The sequence below is a fragment of the Pieris napi genome, chromosome 12, assembly GCF_905475465.1.
Source record: "Pieris napi chromosome 12, ilPieNapi1.2, whole genome shotgun sequence".
Lineage (NCBI taxonomy): Eukaryota > Metazoa > Arthropoda > Insecta > Lepidoptera > Pieridae > Pieris > Pieris napi.
In genome coordinates, this window is record NC_062245.1 from 6,407,717 (window position 1) to 6,413,721 (window position 6,005).

Genomic DNA, 6,005 nt, shown 5'->3' on the forward strand with positions numbered 1-6,005 from the left:
TGGACCATAAATCAAGAGAAGTCGATATGCACTCCAACGAGGTCGATCGATTTTCTGGGTATCACGTGGGACACACTATCAAATGCAAAGTCCTCAGTGTCACGCTTGTCAGCCGGCAAATTGGACCCTGAAGCAGGCCCAACGCCTCTTAGGGTATCTCAATTTTGCGACCTTCATCACCCACCGGGGAAGGTTGCGTTGCCGAACGCTGCAGCGACACAGCAATGCATTTAGGAGAGCTCCTCTTTGCCCGAGTTCTCTTGCAGAGGTGAATCAGGACATGGTATGGTGTTTGCACAACCTCAGTCACAAAACACCGATTCACTTCAAAACAAGGCATGTGAATTACATTGTCACCGATGCCTCGGATCTACAATGGGGAGCGCTAATCAACAACAAACCCCTGAATGGTTCTTGGACTCAAAGTCAGATTGAGTCGCATTGCAATTTAAAGGAGATGCACGCTGTGGTAGCAGCAATCTCTTTGACATCCGAAGTCCTAAAGAACTCGATGGTAATCCTGCAAAGCGACAGCAAAACTGTTGTATCGTACATAAAAAACGAAGGAGGAACAAGGTCCCAAATGCTGTTAAAATTGACAAAAGATCTTCTGGCATTGACGGACAGTTTGAATATTGTACTTATCCCTCACTTCCTTGCCGGGAATGTACAACGTGGAAGCCGATTACCTCTCGCGCAATCGCAGGGGCACCGAATGGCATCTCTTGAAAGAGGCAACCACGGACATATTCAGACGATGGGGAACCCCCGAAATAGATCTTTTCGCGTCACGAGAGGCTCTTGTCGTGGCAAGTTATGTGTCGCTAGACTTATTAGACTCCAACACTTGCTTCACCACGCCTTCAGTAAATGCTGGCGATACGATCTAGCGTGGATATTTCCACCGCCAGTGCCTCTACCTCGAGTGCTGCACCATCTCAACTTATCCCAAGGGAAGTTCATAATAATAGCACCCAGGTGGAGGAAGCCTTTTTGGCGCCCGGTTTGAAAGACCGAGCACTTGCACCCTCGCTACCAATACGGAATCTAAACAAAACCCTGATAAATACCGTAACGGGTCAACCTCCTCCTCAAGGGCAGAAATTACAGTTGGAAGCGTGGCTGATTTTGGCTGCAAAACACGAGACGAAAAACAACTTATTTCGTCGTATTTGAGAGCTTCAACAAGGAAAACATATGCCCCTATTTGGTATAAATGGGTAAATTGGTGTCAACATAGTAATATAAACTGTCGATTCCCGGCTCCTCCTGATGTAGCTAGATTCTTAGCAAACCTATTTATAAAGGATCATCTGGCATATATATCTATATATCTAAATCTATTATCTAAATAGATCTATATCTATTTTAGTTCACAAATCTGACATAGCATCAATTTGTGAGGCTCTAAGCGATGTTAAAATTTTATCTAATAAATTAGTGAAACATATCCTTAAAGCGCTAGCTCAATCCTATCTATAGCTAGACCAATCGCGCAGTAATTGCCAGTATGGGAAGCGGGGAAAGTTATAAATTATTTGAAAAGCCAAAAACTAGATGAGCAAAATTTATTTCATAGCTCGAAACACACAGCCACAATAATTTTATTGGCTTCTGGGCATAGAGTTCATGATTTGACTCTCTTGTTGAGCCTCAGCATTTTATTGATAACGGTGATTCCATCACTTTGCATCCGGGTTTCGGTTTTAAAACAGATACAGGAACGTATAGACAGTCAAGTTGGACGTTTTTATCGTGCCCGGAGAAGCATCTAAATCCCTTATTTTGGCTTAGGACACTCATAACTGTCTCTAATAATAGATGAGGCTCCTTGACAAATTTGTTTATTACAACCAGATATCCTGTAAGACCAGCTACGCCCACAATTTTTGGGGGCTGGGTCAAGAAACCCCTTTTGGAATCAGGTATCGAAGCATCTCGGGGTACTTGATCAGCTGTTGCTTCGCTAAATTGTTTTAGAAACATAAATGATATTCTTGGTTAGGAAAATTGGCGTCATGAAAGTACATTAAAGATATATTATTGTCGAAATCTAGATAATAATAGTCAGAATGCTAAGACTCAATCAGAAGTCTCTTTCTCGGTACTTTCGGCCGCTTAATGATTAGCCAAGTATTCTACTTCATTATAAACAATAAAAATTTTGTTATTATGTTTATTAAATGATGCTAAAGCTTAGGCTTTAATTAGCTTGTATTGTTTATTTCATCATGATTCTATTGGATATAAATAATTCAAATCACATTGTTGCGTTTTTTAGTTATTAATATATAACTTTACAAGCCACCAGGAGATAACAAACACGTCTCTCATAATGGACCTCGGACGTCAAACGGAACACATAATATAGAAATTTTACCTAAAAATAAAATTTGTATTGTTTCCTAAGACGTCCGAGGTCCAAACAAGCTCTTCCTGGTTCTCTTATTATGAGACAAACAATGAACAAGAACTCTGGCGACTTGCTTTAGCGCGATAAAAAGTTAGTTCCAGTTTCAAACGCTGGGCGCTGGCGGCGGTGTCACGTGGTGGGAAAAGGTCGGATACTAGCGATTTGGGCGGAAAAGGAAACGATGTACTCTCCCATAATGGACCTCGGACGTCTTAGGAAACATAATACAAATTTTATTTTTAGGTAAAATTTCTATATAAATATTAAATATTTAACGTTAATAATTTAATAATATTTTATATTTAGTATATTATTCAATTATTAATTAATATTAATAATAATAATAATTAATATTTTATTATATTATTCATTCAATTTAATAACTAGGTATGTTTCATAACCTGTTAACTAAGTAACAATAGGTCTTCGTGAAAAAGCATTGCTACATTTCTTTGAAAAAATAATTAAAACTCCTTTATTTGTTTAAAAGGTACTACAAAGGTCATTATGGTCATTTAAAATTCTTGGCATAGCTGCTAACTTCACGCATATTCTATTTCTTTTTACTTGTACATTGTCTTATTCCCATCTCGCTCGCGCACGCTCGGCGCCCGGCTGGTTTAAAAAGAATTCGTTAGTGGGCAACTTCATACTGATAATTTTTTGTCACGGTGCGCGCGCATCGTAAAATTTCACTCTCATCAATTTTTCATAACGCGCCTAAAGAAGTATAACTTTAAAAATATTTTTGGTTGGTATACTCCACTTGGTCTAAGATCCGGCTGCAGGATTAGTGCGCTCATCGGTTATTTGCTAAAAACCAAATTTTTATGTATACTTATAATCAGTAGATAATGTGCCAATATCTACCAAGGTGCCTATCAAAATTTGGCCGCTAGTATTTTTAATGAAATTATGTTGAATTGATTTTTAAATAAATGCTGCAGAAAGAGTGAATCTCGCAGTCGCTGACATCGGAAAGCTAGGGGTCCGATATGTGACCTGTGACCAGAATTGGGTAGTCGAATGGTTGATGCAGCTAACAACCGAATGCTACCTTAAGCCTGTTTTTTTATGGTGTTGAAGATGTTAACGAGCATATACGTGCTGCTACGTACACTTCTGAAAGTTACATGTAAAATAAACTTTTAAATGTAAGCACGATTTCATAATTGAGGCGACCGAGATTTTTTGTTATTTTTAATTTCGAATCTAGCGAGATTCGTGTAATTTCTCAAAGATAATTTCCAATGTTGACAGGAGAGTCAACATTGTGGGTTCCACAACGTGATTGTAGTGAAGGTTGTCTGCAATTTTTGTTAGTGTGACGCCAGGGTACTGGTAAAAAGGGTGTTATAATGAAAAAGTCTTTTATTGTCCAACTGTTTATTTTATCTCATTTCATAGAACATGGATCACTCCGGCTTTTAATGTAATTTGACTTCGACACTCATAAGCCATAATTTACACATAGTTTCACACCAGAGCGATTGCTACTAGCAACATATTTTAGTTTTACATGAAATAATTTAATTAGAATAATATTAACTTATAAAAAACCTAGACGCTGCGTAGGCGGTAGTAGTATGGCCATTGTATTTTAATCCTCTACCTATGAGTTTTATATTTCAGTAACAATCGCTCTCCAATCATAGCACCTCTGTTTTCGATCCCAAGGGATCACTAACCTAATCATAGATAAGGAATAGATTCAGTTATCCAGCCGTTTCAAAAATATGATCAAAAGAAAATTCACAATTTTATTATAAATACACTGTCAACAAACTTATTTCACAAACAGAAACGGTGTAATCTAGACCAATATGGATTTCTCAATCTTCTTATCTATGAATCCATCCATCTAAAGCCAGTGTCCACGTTCATTTGCAAATCGGTGGAAACCAGCCTATCTCAGGGCAATATTAAAACAAAATTATTACATTCAAATCAGTAACAATTTATCATAGGCTTGAACTATCGTCAAAATGTCCAAACAAGTCACGGTTAAACTACAATCCAAACCACAATTGAACAAAACGCACATTTTATCTGCACATTCGGTTCAATACGCTGTGCGTAAGTAAAATATTTACAAGTCCCAAATAATCCGAAACAGAAATCACAGCCTTTCTATACCAAGCTGAAACTGTCGATTTTTACAAATATACATTCTGTACATCTATTTATTGTTAGTGTCGATTCTAAAGCCAACTAAAACGTGATTTCAATTTTATTTACATTACGGTAACCAATACTACGCGCTAAATTTAGTAATTAATTATAATATCATATTTAGAGGCCATTTGACCAAACGCGGTTTTTGAAATGAGATACCGCGTGAATGGTATAATTTTGAATAAAAAAATAATAATACAAACGCGAAATAACAAAAAACTATTTGACTATCGTTGTAGGAATTGATATTTGTTGATATATCTGTTTTAATTTAGATTCGAATAAAAGTCTTTCTTATTAATTTTATAATTAAATTATGTTGGTACGCATGCTTTACGCAGGTGTAAGGGATTCCAAAAAGCGTAACTACAAAATACACTTAACGTCAAACAATAAACGAATTTATTGTAAAATATGAAACATTAACAGAAATTTATTAAAAAAACTCATACGAGATTAAAAACAAAACCGTTCAAACCATACAATAAGCTTTTATTGTATCGTGTGTACGGCAAGTAATACTTAATATCCAAACTATTAATAATGACTTAATTAATTTATTCGTAACATCACAGCTAAATTCTAATTCACACATACAATATCATACAAATACACGCCTGTGTACATCTTATGTAACTTACGGATACAATACTTCGTTAGTTAAATATAACAACCCGGGATTTAGTTTCAGAGTTTGGTCGACCAATTTCATTGGTTTTGGACATACCAGCCCTTAGTAAGTCGTGTAGTTATATTGTAATAGAAAAGTAATAATACATTTTTGTATCGGAAATTTGGGAAGCGCTACGTGGGAATATTTGGAACTAAATATAAGTCCGGATTTGCACCGTTCAAATAGAATACGTAAACCATAAAAATTGTATAGAAAGTTCGAGATGTCAATAACTCAAAACTGAATACAAAAACAAAGTTATAGCTAAAGGCCTCAGAAATTAAGGTCAAACGTTAATAATATCCGAGATGAAATATCTACTTTGCATTGGTTAGACCATGGCAAAAACCAATTAATGAATAATATAAGAATTACACTAGCAGAATATTTCAAGAATCCTTAAAAATCACAAGAGACCCCACAAAGCGTGTATACAAACATACTAAAATACAACACAAAAATATTTTTACTCGATTATATATACTCTGTTAACAACAAAACATAACAACAACAACTCCCTCCCCTCATCCCAAAAATCGAATAAAATCACTGGGATATTCGACGATCCATTGGACCTATTCGATTGTATGTACTTATTTCGACAGACTAGCTATCGATCAAATGTCAACTGTCAATATTTTCTGCAAATTGTCAAGTTTCATATGACGTATGACTTCTTTTCAGACTACTTATTTTATTTTTCAGAAGGACTGTTATGAATATAGTTTTGTGAAATGGCAATGA